Raw genomic sequence first — 23,866 nt, 5'->3', positions numbered from 1 at the left:
CTCCTGGGATTTTCACACACAACAGTCTTGAGAGCAGGGGTTCCCCTTACCATTAACCAAGGGGTCCCTGGATCCTGGGTTGGGAATCCTGGCTCTGGAGTTTACAGAGAATGGTATGAAAAACAAAAAAAAAATCTAGCAAGCAGCAGTTCTGTAGGTGAAAATGCCTTGTTAATGAGAGAGGGCAGAGGTGAATGGCCAGACTGGTTCAAACTGACAGGAGGGCAACAGTAACTCAAATAACCACAGTGGTACACACAAGAGCATCTCTGAATGCACAACATGTTGAATATTGAAGTGGATGGGCCATAGCAGCAGAAGACCACAAACATACATTCAGTGGCCACTTTATTAGGTACAAGTGGCACTTAAAGTGGCCACTGAGTGTATGTTATGAAATATATTGTTTTGTATCAGCAGTACAGAGCAATACATAATAAAAATATAAAGTACAAAACTAAATATACATAAAAAATTAAATGTAGTACAAGAGAGAGCAGAAATAATGAGCAACACACACAAACTACTGGTGGAACACAGCAGGCCAGGCAGCATCTATAAGGAGAAGCACTGTCGACGTTTTGGGTCGAGACCCTTTGTCCTGACTGGCTTGCTGCGTTCCACCAGCATTTTGTGTGTGTTGCTTGAATTTCCAGCATCTGCAGATTTCCTCGTGTTTGCTGCAGAAATAATGAGTAGTGTTCATGGACAATTTAGACTAGTGGTTGAGGGGAAGAAAGAAACATTTCAAAAGTTGCAGAAATTTTAATGTCTTTACTGACAATTACATTAATTTGAAACCAAATATAGTGGATGATAGATTGTAACCAAATGTGAAATTGTTATTAATCACGGTTAAAAAATGTTATACCTCTTTTGGAAAAATATCTTGTATTATAGATACCGGTGAGAACCGAAGGCATCCACATGAAGAGACAACTTCTTCTGGCCACACTGATGGTGCTTCTCTGCAGCACCCATTCCATGCTTTGTAAGTAACAATCTTAACTTAGACCGTAAGACATAGGAGCAAAATTTAGCCATTCAGCCCATTGAATCTGCTCTGCCTTTCAATCATGGCTGATTTATTATACCCAGTTAACCCCATTCTCCTGTCTTCTCCCCGTAACCTTTGATGCCCTGAATTATCAAGAACCTAACAATGTCCACTTTAAATATACCCAATGACTTGTCCTCCACAGCCACTTGTAGCAATGAATTCCACAGATTCACTCTACTGTGGCTAAAGAGATTCTTCCTCATCTCTGTTGGAAAGCCATGTCCTTTTATTTTTATTCCATATTTGAGTAAACTTCACTGATATTATAAATGAAGTGAACTTTTAATTTATTTCAGCTGAGTTTCAAGATGGTTGTCAGTGTCGAGGCTTCAGAAAGCAGGTCAATCCAAAGCAGATCGAGAGCTACTCCATAATCCCTCAAAGCACTAATTGCAACACCAAACGAGTTCAGTGAGTATTACTGTACCATAACACATCACATACAGCAGCATCTCTTCCTGAAATGCAGAGGTATGTTAAAATGACAAGGCAAGTCTGCTATCTTTGCACTGCTACTCCCAAACAGTTAATTATTCAAAACTCACAGCATTAAATGAAGTTAGAGGAGCTTGTGGACAAATGACAGAGTTATATTCCAAACACGAGGAAATCTGCAGATGCTGGAAATTCAAACAACACACAAAATGCTGGTGGAACACGGCAGGCCAGGCAGCATCTATAAGGAGAAGCACTGTCGACGTTTTGGGCCGAGACCCTTTGTCAGGACTAACTGAAAGGAAAGATAGTAAGAGATTTGAAAGTAGTGGGGGGAGGGAGAAATGCGAAATGATAGAAGAAGACGGGAGGGGGTTGGGTAAAGCTAAGAGCTGGAAAGGTGATTGGCGAAAGTGATACAGAGCTGGAGAAGGGAAAGGATCATGGGACGGGAGGCCTCAGGAGAAAGAAAGGAGGGGGGGGGGGAAGCACCAGAGGGAGATGGAGAACAGGCAAACAACTAAATATGTCAGGGATGTGGTAAGAGGGGGGGGAGGGGCACTAACGGGTTAGAGAAGTCAATGTTCATGCCATCAGGTTGGAGGCTACCCAGTCTGTATATAAGGTGTTGTTCCTCCAACTTGAGTTTGGATTCATTTTGACAGTAGAGGAGGCCATGGATAGATATATCAGAATGGGAATGGGACGTGTAATTAAAATGTGTGGCAACTGGGAGATCCTGCTTTTTCTGGCGGACCGAGCGGTGTTCAGCGAAACGGTCTCCCAATCTGCGTCGGGTCTCACCAATATATAAAAGGCCACACCGGGAGCACCAGACGCAGTATACCACACCAGCTGACTCACAGGTGAAGTGTCGCTTCACCTGGAAGGACTGTCTGGGGCCCAAAATGGTGGTGAGGGAGGAAGTGTAAGGGCAGGTGTAGTACTTGTTTCACTTACAAGGATAAGTGCCAGGAGGGAGATCGGTGGGAAGAGATGGGGGGGACGAGTGGACAAGGGAGTCACGTAGGGAGCGATCCCTGCGAAAAGCAGAAGGGGGGGGGGGGAGGGAAAGATGTGCTTGGTAGTGGGATCCTGTTGGAGGTGGCGGAAGTTACGGAGAATTATATGTTGGACCTGGAGGCTGGTGGGGTGGTAGGTGAGGACAAGGGGAACCCTATCCCGAGTGGGGTGATAGGCGGATGGGGTGAGGGCAGATGTGCGGGAAATGGGGGAGATGCACTTGAGAGCAGAGTTGATGGTGGAAGAAGGGAAGCCCCTTTGTTTAAAAAAGGAAGACATCTCCTTCATCCTGGAATGAAAAGCCTCATCCTGAGAGCAGATGCGGCAGAGATGGAGGAATTGTGAGAAGGGGATAGCATTTTTGCAAGAGACAGGGCGGGAAGAGGAATAGTCCAGGTAGCTGTGAGAGTCTGTAGGCTTATAGTAGATATCAGTAGGTAAGCCATCTCCAGAGATGGAGACAGAAAGATCAAGAAAGGGGAGGGAGGTGTCGGAAATGGACCAGGTAAATTTGAGGGCAGAGTGAAAGTTGGAGGCAAAGTTAATGAAATCAACGAGTTCAGCATGTGTGCAAGAGGCAGCGCCAATGCAGTCGTCGATGTAATGAAGGAAAAGAGGGGGATGGATACCCGTATAGACTTGGAACATGGACTGTTCCACAAAGCCAACAAAAAGGCAGGCATAACTGGGACCCATGCAGGTGCCCATGGCTACACCCTTGGTTTGGAGGAAGTGGGAGGAGTCAAAGGAGGAATTATTGACAGTAAGAACTAATTCCGCTAGACAGAGGAGAGTGGTGGTAGAGGGGAATTGGTTAGGTCTGGAATCCAAAAAAAGATGAAGGGCTTCGAGACCGTCCGGGTGGGTCTTGGTAGTGGGATCCCATTGGAGGTGTTTGCTCCCTACACGACTCCCTTGTCCACTCGTCCCCCCCATCAAGACAAATTGTTGAGCGTTAATTCATTTCTGTAGATTCTACCTGACCTGTTGGGTCCCTCCGGCATTTTGTATGTGTTGCTCTGGATCTTTTGTGTTTATAATAGCGACTGTAGCTTGCATCAAGCTAAACTGCATAAATTTTGTGGAGAAACTTTGGGGTGCAAGATAGCATAGTAATTAGGGCAGCACTATTACATCTCGGAGCATTCTCTGTAAACAAGTTTATATGTTGCTTCGCGTGTGCGTGTGGGTTTCCTCTCATACTAGTTAGTAGGTTAATCTGTTGATGTAAATTGTCCTGTGATTAAGCTAGGATTAAATAGGTGGGTTGCTGGGTGCTGTGGCTTGGTGGGCCAGGAGTGCCTATTCCATGCTGTATCTCTTAAAGAAATCATTAAATGTGCAGCAACACTCACAAAGTACAGGAGGAACTCAGCAGGCCAGGCGGCATCTATGGAAAAGAGTAAACAGTGACATTTCGGGCCAAGACCGTTCATTGGGACTGGAAAGAACGAGGAGAAGTCAGAGTAAATAGGTGGGGAGGGAAGGGGAGGGGAGGAAGATGTTCTAGGTGGTCAGAAATGGACCAGTTGTATTTGAGGGCAGGGTGGAAGTTGGAGGAAAGTTGATGAAATCAATGAGCTCAGCATGGGTGTAGAAAGCAGCAACATTCTGGTTGTCGATGTAGTGTAGGAAAAGTTGGGGAGTGATACCAGTGCAGGCTAGGAACATAGACTGTTCCACAGAGCTAACAAAAAGACAGGCATAGCTGGGATCCACGCGAGTGCCGATGGCTACACCTTTGGTTTGAAGGAAGTGGGAGGAGCTGAAGAGAAATTACTGAAGGTGAGGACCAGTTCCACCGGATGGAGGAGAGTGGTGGTGGAGTGGAACCGGTAGGGTCTGTTGTCCAGAAAGAAGTGGAGAGCTTTAAGGACTTCCTTAAAGAAGGGGATGGAGGAGTATAGGGACTGGACATCCATAATGAAAATAAGCCAATCTGGGCCCGGGAACTTAAAGTCATTGAAAAGATCAGGAGTACTTTCTCTCACTGATGCGTCTTTTATTTGAATGCAGTGTCATATTGCGTGGTGAGAAAGGTCCAATTTGTCTTGATGAGCACAAACCATTGGCAAGTAGACTGCTTCACTGCACACTGAAGTAAGTAAAAGGCAGTTTCTTTGCTGTGACACTTTAAAGTGATGTGAATTTAATATTTTAAACAACTGCTTATCACTAAAAACTGAAAAATAACGGAAGGGGATTTAAGTTGCTTTTAAGTTTTCTTCACCAATGGATTTAGTGATTGTCAGAATCTTCATCAACATCAGATATAATTGGAGAGCCAGAGACTGTATCGCAGGGTGGAACCAGCTAATGCCAGGGACCAGAATTTTAAGGTGATTGGAGGAAAGGTATAGTGGGTGGGGGGTAGTTTGGGATGTCTGAGGTAAGTATCGTACACAGCGAGTGTTGGGTCCATGGAAAGCACTGCTCGGGATGGTGGTAGGTGGGCCATGGTAGCGTAGTCATCAACGTGATGCTATTACAGCTCGGAACGTCGGATGTTTGGAGTTTAATTCTGGCGTCCTCTATAAGAAAGTTTGTACGTTCTTCCCACGTGCACGTGAGTTTCTTCCGGGTGCTCCAGTTCCCCCCACTGTCCAAAGGCATTCCGATTGGTCATTGTAAGTTACCCTGTGATTAGGCAAAGGTTAAATCAGTGGATTTCTGGGTGGTGCGGCTCGGCTGGCCAGAAGGGCCTGCTCCACGCTGTATCTCTAAATAAATAATAAAAATAAAATAGTAGGCACATCTGGGACGGTTAAGACATTCTTAGATAGGCACATGGAGGCACATGGATAGGCAACTGGAGGGCTATGTAGGAGGAGAGTGTTAGACTGATCTTGGAATAGGTCAAAAGGTCAGCACTACATCAAAGGCCGAAAGCTGTAATGTGCTGCATTGTTCCAAGTTCTTTAATTGCCAGCCTTTACTACTATGCATTCAAACAGCAAAACCTACTTCTGAAATGTAAGGATGCTCGTACTTGATGTTTGCCAGTGACTGGACTGTGAAAAATCAGACAAAGTTCGCTGAGCTGACGCACCAGTGTATTTGGAAGTGAGGAATACACTAAAAATACCTTACTGTGAAAGGAGAAATGAGTTTGAATTCTAAGTTCAATATTATGACAAAAATGAATATCTGGACTGATGATGCAAGGGCAGAAATGACAAATGGTTCACAGGAAACCTGAGAGGAATCTTCATGAGTTCATTATCAGTTGAAACTCAGAGCCTGGAGTTCGGAACTAGCTTGGGAACATTTGAATATTTGCACTATGCAAAAGCTGAGGAAAGTTACAGCAGGCCAAGTCGATAAGAAAAGAAACAAAAAGAATCAGAGGATTCTGCAAATATGAAATAAAAAAGAAATTAGTGGGAAGAGAAGCATTAACATCTCAGCTCCAACACCCTTGGGGTTTACGCTTCAGCTTCGACACCCACGGAGTTAACGTGTCAGCTCCGACGCCCTCGGGGTTAACGCATCAACTCCGAGACCCTCGGGGTTAACGCGTCAGCTCTGAGACCCTGGGGGTTAATGGGTCAGGTCCAAGACCCTGGAGGTTAACGGGTCAGCTCCGAGACCCTCGGGGTTAATGGGTCAAGTCCGAGGCCCTCATGGTTAATATGGCAGATTCCTCAGGTATTAATGAGTGCAGGTAGGACCAAATGAGGTATCTGAGGACTGTAAGAAATACAAGAGAACACTTCAGGAGGACATTGGGGGGGGGGGGGGTAAAAGAATGTAAGAGGCTGGTGTAACAGACAAGGTGACAGAGAATCCCAAGTGCTTCTACGGATACTGTATTAACAGCAACAGGACAGCAAGAGGCAAAAATGGCCCATTTGGTGATCAGAATGGTCATCCTTGCAAGAAGCTGAAAGAAGCGCAGTGAATCTTGAAGTGATTTTTTTGCATCTATATTCACTCGGGAGACAGACACAGATTCTGTACAAATGAGGCAAAGCAGCAGTGAAGTCATGGACCAAGGAGGAGGTGTTTGCTGTCTTGAGGCAAATTAGGGTGGATAAAAATCACAAGGGCCTGACAAGGTGTTCGCTCAGACACTGTGAGTGGAATTGCAGTACTCCTGAGTTGTTTAAAATGGCATTAGATATGGGTAAAGTGCTGGAGGATTGAAGCATAGAAACATAGAAAACCTACAGCACAATACAGGCCCTTCGGCCCACTAAGTTGTGCCGAACATGTCCCTACCTTAGAAGTTACTAGGCTAACCTATAGCCCTCTATTTTATGAAGCTCCATGTACCTTTCTAAAAGTCTCTTAAAAGACCCTATCATATCCGCCTCCACCACCGTTGCCGGCAGCCCATTTCATGCACTCTGTATGGTACTCCCCAGCACCTTAAACCTATGTCCTCTTGTGACAATCATTTCAGCCCTGGGGAAAAAGCCTCTGACTATCCACATGATCAATGCCTCTCATCACCTTGTACACCTCTATCAGGTCACCCCTCATCATCCGTCACTCCAAGGAGAAAAGGCCGAGTTCACTCAACCTATTCTCATAAGGCATGCTCCCCAATCCAGGCAACCTCCTTATAAATCTCCTCTGCATCCTTTCTATGGCTTCCACATCCTTCCTGTAGTGATGTGACCAAAACTGAGCACAGTACTCCAAGTGGGGTCTGACCACGATCCTATATAGCTGCAAAATTACCTCTCAGCTCCTAAACTCAATTCCATGATTGATGAAGGCCAATGCACCATATGCCTTCTTAAACAAAGAGTCAACCTGCACAGTAGCTTTGAGCGTCCTATGAACTCGAACCCCAAGACCCCTCTGATCCTCCACACTGCCAAGAGACTTACCATTAATACTATATTCGGCCATCATATTTGACCTACCAAAATGAACCACCTCACACTTATCTGGGTTGAACTCCATCTGCCACTTCTCAGCCCAGTTTTGCATCCTATCAATGTCCTGCTGTAACATCTGATAGCCCTCCACACTATCCACAACACCCCCAATCTTTGTGTCATCAGCAAATTTACTAACCCATCCCTCCACTCCTCATCCAGGTCATTTATAAAAGTCATGAGGAGTAAGGGTTCCAGAACAGATCCCTGAGTCACACCACTGGTCACCAACCTCCATGCAGAATATGACCCGTCTACAACCACTCTTTGCCTTGTGTGGGCAATTCTGGATCCACAGAGCAATGCCCCCTTGGATCTCATGCCTCTTTACTTTCTCAATAAACCTCGCATGGGGTACCTTGCTGAAATCCATATACACTACATCTACTGCTCTTCCTTCATCAATGTGTTTAGTCACTTCTTCAAAAAATTCAATCAAGCTCATAAGGCACGACCTGCCCTTGACAAAGCCATACTGACTATTCCTAATCATATTATAGCTCATGTTATTCTGTTGATTAAGAAAGACTCTATGATTAAATCAGGAAATTATAGTCCGGTGAGCCTGACATCAATAGTCATAGAAAAGTACAGCACAGAAACAGGCTTTTAGCCCATCTAGTCAGTGATGAACATTGAGTGCTGGCACTCAACACCAGTAAGATGAAAGAGCTGATTGTGGACTTCAGGAAGGGTAAGACGAAGGAACACATACCCATCCTCATAGAGGGATCAGAAGTGGAGAGAGTGAGCAGCTTCAAGTTGATTGATGTCAAGATCTCTGAGGATCTAACCTGGTCCCAACATATTGATGTAATCATAAAGAAGGCAAAACAGTGGCTATGCTTCATTAGGAGTTTGAAGAGATTCGGCATGTTAACAATTACACTCAAAAACTTCTATAGTTGTACCATGGAGAGCGTTCTGATAGGCTGCATCACTGTCTGGTATGACAGAGCAACTGCACAGGACCGACAGAAGGTGCAGAAGGTTGTAAATCTAGTCAGCTCCATCTTGGGTACCAGCCTACAAAGTACCCGAGACATCTTTAGGGAGCAGTGTTTCAGAAAGGCAGCATCCATTAGTAAGGACCCCAGCACCCAGGGCATGCCCTTTTCTCACTGTTACCATCAGGAAGGAGGTACAGAAGCCTGAAGGCACACACTCAGCGATTCAGGAACAGCTTCTTCCCCTCTACCATCCGATTCTTAAATGGACGTTGAAGCTTTGGACACTACCTCACTTTTTTTAATATACAGTATTTCTGTTTTTGCACATGTTTAAAAATCTATTCAATATACATAATTGATTTACTTGTTTATTATTATTTTATTTCATTTATTATTATTATTATTATTATTATTCTCTCGCTGCTAGATTATGTATTGCATTGAACTGCTGCTGCTAAGTTAACAAATCTCGCGTCACCTGCCGGTGATAATAAACCTGATTCTGATTCTGATTCATTTAAGCTGCTTAATTCCATTGATCTGCAGCTGGACCATATCCCTCCATACTCCCAGCACCCATGTACCTATCCAAACTTCTCTTAAATGTTGAAATCAAGCTTGTATGCATCACCTGTGCTGGCAGTTCATTCCACACTCTCACATCCCTCTGAGTAAAGAAGTTTCCCCTCATGTTCCAATTAAACTTTTCAACCTTTCCCCCTTAACCCATGACCTCTGGTTGTTGTTCCAACCAACAACAATGGTATATTTACCCTATCTACACTCTCATAATTTTGTATACCTCTATCAAATCTCCTCTCAATCTTCTATGTTCTCAGGAATAAATTCTCAACCTATTCAGTCTTTCCTTATAACTCAGGTCCTCCAGACCCTAGCAACATTCTTGTAAATCTTGTCTGTCACTTATCAATCTTATTCTTTCCTGTATTTAGGTGACCAAAACTGCACACAATACTCCAAATTAGGCCTCACCAATGTCTTATACAACTTCAACATAACACCCCATTTCCTGTACTCAGTACGGTGATCTATGAAAGTCATTGTCAAATCAAGTTTAATTATCATTTAAAACATACATAGATACAGCTGAACGAGACAGCGTTCCTGTGCGACCATGGTGCAAAACATTCAAAACAGCAAGCAAACTTCAAAATAGTGAGGGCCATAATTCAAAATAGCAAGCAAAGAAGTAGATTCACTCGAAAAAAAACCATACATCTAGTCCAAGACCCTGAGTGACAATGTCTGGCAATGGATGGTACTGTCTCCCAAGTAATCCAGCCTGTCATTTCACTGGTTGAACACAGGAGGGCAGCACCCCGGCTGAGAGGGGACATCACGCTATAGCACTACCACATCTCTCACCTGGTCTGCAACAGCAGGCAAGCTCGAGGCTTAAGGCCTAGTCCTTGCTACAATTGAGGCTACACAGCTCCCACGTTGTCTGTCCCACCATCAGACAAGGGTAACAGGCCTGTGACAACTCACATTATTGGAAACATGAGAAATTCTGCAGATACTAGAAATCCAGAGCAATACACACAAAATGCTGGGGAAACTCAGCAGTTCAATGGACATGAATAAATAGTTGATGTTTTGGGCCAAGACCTTTCTTCAGGTCTTCTTTGAAGGAGGAGGACATCTCTGATGTCCCAAGATGGAAAGCCGTATCCTGGGAACATGCAGTGGAGATGAAGGAACTGAGAAAAGGGAACAGTATTTTTACAGGAGGTAGGGTGGGAAGGGGTATAATCAAGAAAACTGTGGGAATCAATAGCTTTGTAAAAGATGTTGGTTGACAGGTTGTCTCCAGAGATGGAGACAGAAAAATCGAGAGAATGGAATGGTGTCAGAAATGGACCAAATGAATTTAAAGGCAGGGTGGAATTTGGAGGCAAAGTGAATAAAATTGACGAGCTTAGCATGGGTGCACGAAGCCGCCAATGCAGTCTTTATTGTAACAAAGAATGAGTTGGGGAGCATTACTGGGGAAGGTTTGGAATATGGACTGCTCTAATGAATAACTGGGGTCATTAGAAAGTATTCTAAGGGACTGGATATATAAGCATTTGGAGTAACAGTGACTGTTTAGGGATAGTCACCATGGCTTTGTGCATGGTCGGTTGTGTCTAACCAATCTTACAGAATTTTTCTGGGAAGCTACTGGAGAAGTGGATGAAGGCAAAGCAGTGGATGATGCCTACATTGACTTTAGGAAAGTCTTTGACAAGATTCCACATGTGAGGTTGGTCAAGGTGATTCGGTTGCTTGGCATTATAGATGAGGTAGTAAACTGGATTAGATACTGGCTTTGTGGGAGAAGCCAGAGAGTGGTAGTAGAGGGTTGCCTCTCTGACTGGAGGCCTGTGACTAGTGATGTGCCACAGGGATCAGTGTTGGGTGCATTGTTGTTTACCATCTATATCAATAATCTGGATAATTTGGTAAACTGGATCAACAAATTTGTGATGACATCAAGATTCGGGGTGTCATGTACTGCAAGGAAGACTATCAAAACATGTAGTGGGATCTAGACCATCTGGAAAAATGGGCTGAAAAATGGCAGATGGAATTTAATTAGATTAGATTAGATTCAACTTTATTGTCATTGTGCCGAGTACAGATACAAAGCCAATGAAATGCAGTTAGCATCTAACCAGAAATGCAAAGAATAGTGTTACTTACAAAATAACTGCGAATAAAAAGTAAGTGCTACAGCATGGAAACAAGTGCAAGGTGTTGCACTTTGCAAGTTAAACCAGGGTAGACCTTACACGGTGAGTGGTTGAACACAGGGATCTGGGAATACTGATCCATAATCCCTTTAAAGTAGTGCCACAGGTATATAGATTCATAAAGAAAGCTTCTGACACAATGACTTTCATAGATCAAAGTACTTAGTACAGGAGTTGGTATGTTAGTTGAAGTTGTATAAGACATTGGTGAGGTCCAATTGGGAGTATTCTGTAGATTTTTGGTCACCTACCTACAGGAAAGATGTCAATAAGATTGAAAGGTGACCGAGAAAATTTACAAGAACGTTGCCAGGACTTGAGGACCTGAGTTACAGGAAAAGTTTGATTAGGTTAGAACTTTATTCCCTCGTGTGTAGAAGATTGAGGGGAGATTTGATAATGGTATACGAAATTATAGGGGTTTAGATAAAGTAAATGCAAACAGGCTTTTTTCTAGTGAGGTTAGGTGAGACCAGAACTAGAGGTCATGGGTTAAGGGTGAAAGGTGAAATGCTTCAGGTGAACGTGAGGGGAAACTTCTTCATTCAGAGGCTGGTGAGAGTGTGGAATGTGCTGCCAGTGGAAATGGTGGATGCAGGTTTGATTTTAATATTTATGAGAAATTTAGATAGGTATGTAGATGGGAGGGGTATAGAAGGTTTGGTCCGGGTGCAGGTCAATGGGATTGCATATTGCTCGATAACTAGTTACTGTCCTCCTTCCCCCTATTGTATATTGCTGAATAACTGGTTACTCCCCTCCTTCCCCGTTAAACATTGCTCGATAACTGGATACTATCCTCCTTCCCCCCTTGTATATTGCTCGATAACTAGTTACTATCCTCCTTCCCCCCTTGTATATTGCTGGATAACTGGTTACTTTTCCTTCTTGCTCTGCTCATTAACCAATCTCTTTCAAAGGGCCACACTATCAGTGAGTAATAACCAGTAAATGATCAGTTGACTTCTGTGCATTGCTAGTGGTTGCAATCAAATACTCTGCCCCTCAAAGGAAGTAGCGATGTTGGGGCAGTAATGATTTTCATTCAGAAGGAGATGATTCCAGGCGAATGATATAAGGCTCCACTTCCCAGAAATGTTTTCTCCCTCTTAATATTCTAATGTGTGTTTCAGGTACAAAATGTACAGAAACCAGGAGGAGATATGTCTTTGCCTTCTCAAAAACCGCTCAAGCGTGAAGTGTTCAATCCAAAAACGAAAAGGGATCGGCACCATACTGTGATCCCTGGATAAGTAGAGGAATGGTACGAATGAATGTGGAGAACATATCCGATGTGCAGTTGTTGACCTGGGTCATATTAAAGTATATCTTTGATTTACTTTCCGTGGCGTGCAATTTGCACAGCAAACATGCTTGGCCATTGATTATTCCTTAATAGACTAGATTTTGTATAAGAAGTTAAACTCACTGATGTTTCAAAATAAATAAACTCATTAAATGGAGACTGAGGGCAGAGCAGCCTAGTGAAGAAGGGTATTGGCTCGAAACATCAACTGTTTATTCATTTCCATAGATCCCTCCTGACCTGCAGAGTTCCTCAAGTATTGAAAGGCCTAGATAGAGTGGATGTGGAGAGGATGTTTTCTACAGCCTTAGAATTAAGGGATGGTACTTGCAGACTTTCTTGTGCTCATGATACATTGTAGCAAGTGACCATGTTGGTAATCCTGAGTAACATACAAAATGCTGGAGGAATTCAGCAGGTCCGGCAGCATCTATGGAGGGAAATGAACAGATGATGTGTCAGACTGAAACCCTGTAACATCGAATCAGGTTCACGAGTTTGGTGACAGAACGAGACAGAAAACACTACGAATCAGCACTTTAATAATTTATCTACAGACAGTAATAAAATTCAACCAAACCTTTAATTTCCCACAAGTTACATAAGGTACAAAACTAAATATTCACCACACAGACACTTAGCTGAAAAAGTGCATGGAGCATATATTCCAGACAATGCTGAGGACAAAGGGGAAGAGAGAGAATCTCTCGCACGTGCTATACCTCTGAGATGCTTGAACACAACAAGCAAGGCAACCTACGGGGCACAGCGGCTGCAAGTTTTAAACTGACCACTCACAATCAGCACAGTGGAAGTGGCTTTCAACCAGCAAAATAAGCTGAGCCCCCACAGGACAGACCCTTGATCAGGACCGAAGAAAAAGGTGTACATTTGAATAGTGAGGCGGCAAGCATAACGCTATTAGTGATTCAAATAAAATTCAGCCACTGCCTGTAAGGAGCTTGTATGTTTTCCCAGTGACCATGTGGGTTCCCTCAGGGTGCTCTAGTTTCCTCCCATAGTCCAAAGAGATAGGGTTAGCAGATTAACTGGTTACACAGGTGTGATAGAGCTGGAAGGGCCTGCTACCATGCTGTATCTCAGTTTCACGTTCGCTAATTCTGATTCATTTATTTATCATGTGTACGGTGAAATATGTCATCTACATTAACAACCAATATACGCAAAGGTTGTGCTGGGACAGCCCACAAATGCCACCACATATTCCAGCACCAAAAAACAGCATAGCATGTGCACCATAGTCAGCACTGTCCTCTCATTCAGTCAGTTACTCCATCCTCTAATCAAATAAAAAATAACGGTTCCATTTGTGCTTATAACTACAAACTGTCAGTTTCAGTACAGCATTCTCTCACAATATATGAAAACCAGTGAACTGTCATGTCAGCTGAAAAGCTCAATGGCTGCAGTCTACACTGCAGGACTTGTAAGTGTCCGGGAAAACTCATTGTGGACACCCAACAACTGCCTTTTCTGAAAGCTCTGTAGGGTTACTAAAACAAAAACTTCATGCCATATTAAATGTTTCTACTGCCAGACAGTTAATCTGATCAATTATTCTAGTTAGCCCTCCCCACCAATCTCCTCTATCTATTACCCCATCACTGCACTGTAACCACTTTAAACCACTTTTTATAATGCTGTTTACATTGTAAATACATGTGGTATTTATGCACATTTTCTTCCATATCCAAACTTTAAACTCTAACTTTGGACTTTATATAATTCCTTATTCTTTATAATTGTTGAATGTTGTTTTCATTGCATGTTACTCTCTGACCGACACAGCACAGAAAATTCCTAATATACGTAAATGTATATGGTTAATTCCCACCTCCCAAATGACAAAGCACTGTGTAAAATAAAATGGAGCAGCACTCCTGCTGAATTGCTATGCCCAATGAGACAAACATGCCTGGTTACTGAGGGGCATGGTGCAGGAGCTGGAGGTAGTTACCAAGTATGGCACAGTAAATGTTTCACCAAGTCAGCAGTCAAGTATTTGGGGCACTCTTCATGGAATCTCGAGCAATGTGAGCCAAAGGGGAGAGCTGAGGATGGAGGGGGTCCGAGAAGGAGGGATAGAAGAGAGGCACCAGGGAAATTCAGAGTAACAAACACAAAACGCTGGAGGGACTCAGCAGGTCACAGGCAACATCTTTGCAGAACAATGAACAGTTGACGCTTTGGGCTGAGATCCTTCATTTGGACAGGCAGCAGAGATCACGGGGGTGGGGGTGCAGCACTCAGAGAGGGTCTCACTGAACTCCCATGGCAGAGAAGATTTAAACTTCTTCAGCGTAGGCATACCTCCAAGAGGCTTTGCAGTGAAGCAGCAAATCATAAGCATAAGAGATTCTGCAGATGCTGGAAATCCAGTCAGTCAGTCAGTCAGTCACTCTCTCTCTCTCTCTCTCTCTCGCTCCCTCCCTCCCTCCCTCCCTCACACACACACACACACACGTCAGTAGGCATCTGTGGCGGGAAATCATCAGCTGACGTTTCCGGCTGCCTCGGGAACTGCTCACTGCCCGGTAAAGGCTGCCTCTGGAGAAACATATGGACAGAGCAGACTCGATAGGCTGAATGACCTAATTCTTATGGAAATCCCAGATGGGCCAGTTGAGAGTTGAATTGATATACTTAGTCACAGTGTGAGGTTCTGCCAGCTCCACAATTCACTGGTCAGAGGACCTGACACATCAAACCTGCCTCTCCATCTGCTTTGGTTTCTCAAAGAAGTTGATTCACACTGATCACCAAACTGAGGCATTAATGCAAGTGTGGAGAGAGATTCCTCTCCTGACAACCTAGAGCCTTTCCACCAACTACCAGGAACCCAGGAGACTGACGGAGTAGCTTTTCACTTGCCTGCAGCTCCAAATGTTCCCAGGAAGTTCAACACGATCCAGGACCAAGCAGCTCGCTCGATTAGCACGCTGTCAACGACCCTAAAGAAAAGATAAAGATTAGCTTAGACAATAAGACATCAGACCATAAGACAAAGGAGCAGAATTAGGCCATTTGGCCCATTGATTCTATCTGCCATTCCATCATTATTTCTGTCAAGCCCATTCTCCTGCCTTCTCCCCTTTGACACTGTGACTAATCAAGAAATTATCAACCTCCGCTTTAAATGCACCCGATAACTTGGCATCCACAGCCATCTATGGCAATAAATTCCACAGACTCACCACCATCTGGCTAAAGAAATTCTTCCTCATCTCTGTTTTAAATGGATGTCCCTCTATTCTGAGGCTGTGACCATAGGAAAGATCCTCTCCACATCCACTCTTTCGAGGCCTTTCAATGTTCAAAAGTTCAAGTTCAAATTTATTGTCATTCATCCATATACATGCATACAGCTAAACGAAACATCCTTCCTCTAGGGTCAATGTGCAAAGCCCAATATATATGGTCAGACATAGCGCAAGTCCCTGAAGAGTGACAGGTTGGTGAGGTGCATGTTTATGTAAGACAGTATAATGTTACTGACACTATTATGATAAAAGAAGCAGTTGTATAAATATGTGAAACATATGTACTGTATATGTCACATGTACATTGAAAAAAACAGTAAAGATACGATGTTTGCATCAACGACCAACACTATCCAAGGGTGAGCTTATGGCAGCCTGCAAGCGTAGCCATGCTTTTACTGACAATGCAACATTCCCAGAATTTACGAACCCTAACCTGTACATCTTTGGAATGCGGGAGGAAGTAGGAGCACCCGGAGGAAACTGTTGTAGGGGAAAGAGTAATGAAGGCTAGTAACTGGTAAATAGGGATGTGGATTGTGCTAATCTGGTGACAGGCAACCACAGACAAAGCCTAGAAGCAGAGACATGGAATGCAGCAGCAACAACACCCAAGTTTCAGGAACGTCACTAATTCTGTTATAGCATGCATTCATTGTTGTAAAGGACAAGCAGATTTACTGTAGGGCCTGTGGACACTCATTTTATCCTGTAATCAGGAACTAGTCCATTACTTAACTATCAAAGTGTAGTTTTACAGGTAATGTCACCAATGGAGAATGTAAAAGTTCTGCTAAATTCATGCTCAGCGAGATTAGCTCTGACTGGTTGCCTGGTGCGCAGGTGTAATTATGATGAAAGTACAGTATCGCCTCTACTTACTTAGAAGTTTACAAAGATTTGGCATGACATCTAAAACTTAGACAGCTTCTATAGATGTGTGGTAGAAAGTGTACTTTCATACAAGAGTACGGAAAGTTGGCACGTCAGCGTACCGGTAAGGACAGTGCAACCAAAGCTCAGGGCGTTCTGGATTTCAGAGTTCAATTCTGATACCATTCTGTAAGGAATGCAAGGGTTTTTCACAGTGTTCCAGTTTCCTCCCACAGCCCAAAAACATATGTTAATGTGCATTGTGAAGTGTCCTGTGACTAGGTTAGTGTTAATCAGGGTTTCTGGGGAAGTGTGGCTCAAAGGGCATACCAGGTTCTGTATTGCTAAATAAATATTTATATGTAATATTTAAATTTAAATTCTTTAAATGTGTGGTGCAGTGTATGTTGATGGAAGCACTGATGCCCTGGAATGAAAAGCCTATAACAAGTAGTAGATATGGTCCAGTCCATCACAGGTAAAGCCCTCCTTCCATTGAGCACAGCTACATTCAGCATTGCCACAGGAAAACAGCATCCATCATCAAGGACTCTCACTATCCAGGCCATGCTCTCTTCTTGTTGCCACCATTAGGAAGAAGGGACAGGAGTCTCAGGACTCGCACGGCCAGGTCAGGAACATTTATTACCCCTGAACCAGACAGGATAACTTCATTCACCCCAACTCTGAACTGTCCCCACAACCAATGGACTCACTTTCAAAGACTCTTCATCTCATGTTCTCAACATCTATGCTTATCTATCTATCTATCTATTTATTTATTTATTTATTTATTAATAGTATTTTACTTCTTCTTGTATTTGCAGTTTGTTGTCTTTGCACAGTGGTTATTTGTCAGTCCTGTTGGGTGTGGTCTTTATTTGATTCTATTGTGTTTCTTTGTATTATTCTGAATTGCCCACAAGAAAATACATCTCAGCATAATATATGGTGACATATATGTGCTTCGATAATAAATTTACAGGTACTTTGAACTTTTGAACTTTGGACTCACACAGTCACATGGAGAGCTTACAAATTGCTTACGGACAGTGGTGGGAATCGATCCTTGGTGACTGTGGTCACTGATGCTATAAAGTGTTATGCTAACTGCTACTCTGCACTGATAATGTGTTGGTCAGAATACAATGGTTTCAGTGACCACCATCTACACAACACACTGCAGTTGCTCACTCCCGCTGTTCTAGCAGCATCTCCCAAACCTGCAAACTTAATCACCAAACAAGCGAAAGGTGGAGCAGAAGTGAGGGAATACACCTCCCGCAGGTTCCCCTCGCAGTCACTGACTCTAGATCCTGGAATTCCCTCTCCCACAGTATTCAGCACGAGTGCCTCGGTAGTTTAAGAAGCTGGTCCAGTTAGGGATGGGTAATAAACACTTGCCTGTCCAGTGGTCCTACAGTAAAGGAAAGAATACTGCAGACTCCCCAAAGGATGGATGACTGAATTCAGTCAGGAAATAATTTAAACAGAGAACTTATGGACAGCAAAAGACTGAGGAATGTGCTCTGTCATTGCTGATTAACTGTATTCTGAAACTCACTCATTCCTCAACCATACTTTACTTGTAATGAGGAGAACTGTATGGCCCCTGTCAACACATTGTTCTGAAGCTTTGTTTATTTTTAAAATTTTTATTTATTCATTTACCGGATCTATGTGTCACCAGCTAAGCCAGAATTTATTGCCCATCCCTAGTTGCCTTTCAGAAGGTGGTGATGAGCCGCCTTCCTGAACCACTACAGTCCCTGAGGTGTGGGTACACCCCCAGGCTGTTAGGGAGGGAATTCCATGATTTTGACCCAGTGACAATGAAGAGACAGAGATATGCTTCCAAGTCAGGATGGTGAGTGATTTGGAGGGGATTTCCATGTGGTGGTGTTCCCAGGTACCTGCCGTTCTCATCCTTCTACATGGCAGTGGCCATGGGTCTGGAAGGTACTGCCTCAGGTACATTGGTGTGTTGTTGCAGTGCAGTACACACCAAGTAGATAGTATACACTGCTGCAACTGCAGTTTGAAGTCTGAACAAAGAAGTGCTATCTTTATACAGAATTGACTAGCAGTTGCAGATATTGATCATTTGGTAAACTGTGTATGTTTGAAATCCTTATTTGCAACAACAATCGCCATTCAAAATACAGGTGTATGGTTAAAAGTCAATTGAAACTACAAGGTGATACTTTGAAGTCTGTAAAGCAATTGTCCCTTAGGATTGTGCGTGCCCTTCACAGACCCTGCCAGGGCAGTCTGCGTGCTATCCTTGCCTGGATATTATGTTAACCCTTGACTTAACACAACTTCCACAGCTCTGATAACCCTCCTGCCTACTTCCATGTCCCACTTCTGCTGAAACGCTCTAAAGATATTCAGGTTAATAAGTTACTAGCTCACATGGGTGCAATGGGGTAGCACAGGCAAATTGGGCTCAGAAGGGCCTGTTACTGTCCATAGCTATAAATCAATCAATAAATAAATCTATCTATCTCTTTATCTACATCACTGTTGAGTAAATCACTTTAATACAATGTTAGGATAATCTTTTTGGTTAACTGTTTTGATAATTTCAGTCCATAAAACCATAATATTCCGAACAATCCTATCTCACCATTACAGCTAATGGCTTTCTTTGTAAGTAATGGCGGACTCCTGGATATCTATAGAAGAACTGAATGGGGATGAACCTCACCCCCCCCCCCCACCCCGACCACAGACACAGATGCAACACTTGTGCCAGGGGCAGGCTTCCCTTATTCCAAGAAACTATCTAATTTTAGTCTCAATATGAAGACTTAATTTTCCATAACACATTGGTATGAAATGACTCACTTCCTTTATGGTTAACAGGGCTGATTTGGAGGTATGAAGAAAATCGGAGAGAAAGACGATTTCTCCAAGAATGACACTGAATTCTAGTTTTATAGCAATAACAAGACAAAATTCACTCCAAATACTAATGGTTTTTATGAGCCTATTTTAAAAATAATTAGTATTTTAATAAGTATTTTAAAAGGATTAGGTCACATATTACACTGAGCCAAGAAAATCATGGCTGATCCCCTACCACCTCAACAAAGACTTCACAGTATGATCTGTTGCTTCAGACATGTTCGAGGAGGAAGTATTAAAAGGGGAAGTATTAACTTGGTAATACTCAAGAAAAATGTTTGCAATGATCATAGGGTATAGGAGCAGAATAACACACACAAAATGCTGGTGGAATGCAGCAGGCCAGGCAACATCTATAGGAAGAAGTATAGTTGACATTTCAGGCAAAAACCCTTCATCAGGATTAACTGAAAGATAAGATAGTAAGAGATTTGAAAGCAGGAGTGGGAGGGAAAGATCTGAAATGATAGGAGAAAACAGGAGGGGTAGTGATGAAGCTAAGAGCTGGAAAGGTGACTGGCAAAAGGGATACAGAGCTGGAGAAGGGAGAGGATTATGGGATGGGAGGCTAGGGAGAAAGAAACGGGGAGGGGAGCACCAGAGGGAGATGGAGAACAGGCAAGGAGTGATTGTGAGAGGGGCAGAGAAAAGGGGGGGGGGAATAAATAAATAAATAAGGGATGGGGTAAGAAGGGGAGGAGGGGCATTAACAAAAGTTAGAGAAATCAATATTCATGTCATCAGGTTGGAGGTTGAGACAGAATATAAGGTGTTGTTTCTCCAACCCGAGGGTGGCTTCATCTTGACAGTAGAGGAGGCCATGGACAGATGTATCCGAATGGGAATGGGACATGGAATTAAAATGTGTGGCCACTGGGAGATCCTGCTTTCTCTGGTGGATAGAGCATAGGTGTTCAGTGAAACAGCCTCCTCCACTGCCTACCCCTCCCCCTCCCATCTTCTATGATTTCGAATTTCCCCCTCCCCACCCACTTTCAAATCTTTTACTATCTTTTCTTTCAGTTAATCCTGATGAAGGGTCTCGGCCTGAAACATCGACTGTACTTCTTATAGATGCTGCCTGGCCTGCTGCATACCCATCAGCATTTTGTGTGTGTTGCTTGAATTTCCAGCATCTGCAGATTTCCTTGTGTAAGAGCAGGATTAGGCCATTCAGCCCCTTGAGTCTGCTCTGCCATTTCATCATTGATGATCCATTTTCCCTCTTGTCCCCAAACTCCTCCCTTTCTCCTCCCTTCGTGCCCTGACTAATCAAGAATCTATCAAACTCTTCCTTACACATACCCAATGTTTTGGCCTCCACAGTGGCCTGCGACAATGAATTCCACAGATTCATCACTCTTTGGTTAAACAAATTCCTCCTCTTCTCCATACTAAATAGATGTCCCTCTATTCTGAGGTTGTCTCCTCTGGTCCTGGACTCCCCTAACATAGGAAACCTCCTCTCCACATCTACTCTATCGAGGCCTTTCAACATTTGATAGGTTTCAATGAAGGCACCTCTCATCTTCTGAGTTCCAGTGAGTAGAAGCCCAGAGCCATCAAACTCAACTCTTATTGCAAACCTTTCAATCCTAAAATTATTTTTGTGAATCTGTTTTGAACCCTCTCCAATGTTAGCACTTCCTTTCTTCGATAAGGGGCCCAGAAATAGCTTACAATTCTCAAAGTGTGGCCTCTCCAGTGCCCATATTGGCTCAACATTACATCCTTGCTTTCATATTATTTATAGTGGATGTACTGGAGGACTCATCTTGAGGCAATATGGGTAGCAATGAGGAATTAAAAAAAAGAGATGATGGGATTATTTGACGGACCTTTTAATAGTTAGAAGGATTTAGAGGAGCAAATTTGCAGAGAGATCACAGACTATTGCAAAAAGCATAAGGTTGTGACAGTATTTCATTTTAACTCCCCACATATTGACTGGGACTCCCATACTATAAAAGAACTAGATGGGATAGTGTTTGTCAAATGTGCTCAGGTAAGTTTTCTTCATCAAAAGATAGAGTCCCACCTAGAGAGAGTGTGATACTAGATCTCTTATTAGGGAACAAGACAGGGCAGGTGACAGAAGACTGCACAGGGGAACACTTTGGATCTAGCGATCATAATTCTACTAGTTTCAAGATAATTATGGAGAAGGATGGGTCTGGTCTTCAGGTTATGATTCTAATTTGGAGAAAGGCCATCAGAATGGCATCAGAAAAGATCTGGAAGTGAGAAATGGGATAGGTTACTCAATACAAAGATGTACTTGGTAAGTTGTAGACCTTCAGAAGTGAACTATTGAGAGTACTGAATCTGTATGTTCCTGTTAGAATAAAGGCAAGACTGACAAATTTATGGAACCTTGGTTATCAAGGGATACTGAAGCCCTGGTTAAGAAAAAGAAGGAGGTACTGTATATATAAGGTCTAGGCAGTTAGGATCAAATGAAGCAATTGAGGTGTGTAAGAAATGGAATAGAACACTAAAGGAAGATGTCAATGGGGCTGGGGGTGGGGGGGGGGGGTATGAGGTTGCTCTGGCAGACAAGGTGAGGAGAATCCCAAGGACTTCTATAACATGTTAAGAGCAAAAGGATAGTATGGGACAAAATTGGTCCTCTTGAAGATTATTGTGAAATTCAGAACAGAGATAACCAAGAGAAAGAGGTAGAATTTCCAGAAACACCAAGACAGTTGGCCTTTACAGAAGTAATAAAGAAAATAAGACTCCAAAATTGATTGATTAGTTATAGAGCAGTACAGCTCAGAAACATACATTTCAGCCCATCTGGACCATGATGATCTTGTCACCTGCACCCAAATATAGCCCCTCAAATACCTCCCACTCATGTACCCATTCAAAAGTCTCTAAGATGTTCCACCACCAAATGTCTACTACTTTAACTGTCAGCTTGTTCCACACTCTGACAACCCTCTGAGTGAAGAAGTCCCCTCAGATACCTCTTAAATATTTCACCTTTTAACCTAACCTGTGGCTTCTTGTTCTAGTCTCATCCAGCCTGAGGGGAAAAAGCCTGCATGCACTTATCCTGTCTATGTTTAAGAAATATTGCAAAGGTATATTTGCTTCTGTCACGTAATGATGCTGAAAAATGATTTCCCACCTTTATAGCGAATAGATGAGATTATTGCAATGCACTTTTTACTGGCCTTTTGAAGCAATTGATTGACATATAGTTTTCACACATCTCCTTCTTTGCACCCACCCAAATGAATGTTAATCAGCACTGATTAACAGCTATGATGGTAGAAAATGGCAACTTCTTTGAGCTTTGATGAGAGGCATTGATCATGAGGATAGTCAGAGGCTTTTTTCCAGGACTGAAATGGCTAGCACAAGAGGGCAGAGTTTTAAGGTGATTGGAAGTAGGTACAGAGGAGATGTCAGGGTTAAGTTTTTTACGCAGAGAGTGGTGACTGCGTGGAATAAGCTGCCAGCGATGGTGGTGGAGGTGGATACGATAGGGTCTTTTAAGAGACTCCTGGATAGGTACATGGAGCTCAGAGAAATAGAGGGCTGTGAGTAACCCTAGGTATTTTCTAAGGTGAGGACATGTTTGGCACAACTTTGTGGACCTGTATTGTGCTGTAGGTTTCCTATGTTTCTATGATAAATTTTCTTAAATAAATAACTCAAGTATAAAAATTAAACTATTGTCTACAGTGTTTAATTTAACATGAAACATTTTCTGAATAACAGCCCCACTACAGCTCTCACATCAGCCAAGGGCCTTGTTTTTGACTCTAAGAGTTCCTTAATAAACAAACCATTTTTCTTAAAATTTGATGAAGAGGATGGACTTATTTCTTTTGAGTAACACACACAAAATGCTGATGGAACTCAGCATATCAGGCAGCATCTTTGGAGAGGAATAAACAGTCGATGCTTCAGGACAAAACCATTCATCGGGACTGGAAAGAAAGTGGGAAGAAGGTTGGGGGTGGGGAGGGAAGACAAGCTGGCAGGTGATAAATGAGACCAGGTGAGTGGAGCATGGGAGAAAGGGAAGGAGAAAGGAAACTTGAAGGAGGAGTGTGGTGAACTACATATACCTGCCTGGACACGCCCCCCCCCCCCCCCCCCGCTGACTGCTCCTGTGGCCCCTCCCACTGACTGTGGCTCCTCCCACAGACCCCGGTATAAAGGAGATTGAGGCCTGAGCCTGGCCCTCAGTCTCCAGGATGTAGTATGGTGGTCAACTACTGCTTGTTCTTTCTTCTAGTCAATAAAAGCTGATATCTCGCCTCACGTCTCAGAGAGTTATTAATGGTGCATCAAGGAGATGGTGTGGTGAGGAGAAGAGAACCTGAATGAGGAATGGAAAAAGAAAGAAGTGGAACTGGGAGAATT

General features: G+C 43.2%; 1 protein-coding gene across 2 annotated transcripts in view; it reads right to left on the bottom strand.

The window, feature by feature from the left end:
• The window catches only part of rassf4a (Ras association domain family member 4a), a 143,047-nt gene extending 127,693 nt beyond the window's left edge, over positions 1-15,354 (bottom strand). Inside the window, exon 1 of one of the 2 annotated variants that reach the window (XM_059946804.1) lies at positions 15,312-15,354. The gene's annotated coding sequence lies outside the window, so the exon portion shown is untranslated. Of the gene's footprint in view, positions 1-12,746; positions 12,826-15,311 lie in introns of those variants that run through there. The other variant, XM_059946805.1, reaches the window with a different exon arrangement.
• Between the last annotated feature and the right edge of the window lie 8,512 nt (positions 15,355-23,866).

This window comes from Hypanus sabinus, chromosome 21 (genome assembly GCF_030144855.1).
Source record: "Hypanus sabinus isolate sHypSab1 chromosome 21, sHypSab1.hap1, whole genome shotgun sequence".
Lineage (NCBI taxonomy): Eukaryota > Metazoa > Chordata > Chondrichthyes > Myliobatiformes > Dasyatidae > Hypanus > Hypanus sabinus.
Note: the sequence above shows the minus strand (reverse complement) of the source record. Positions and strands in the feature narration are given on the sequence as shown.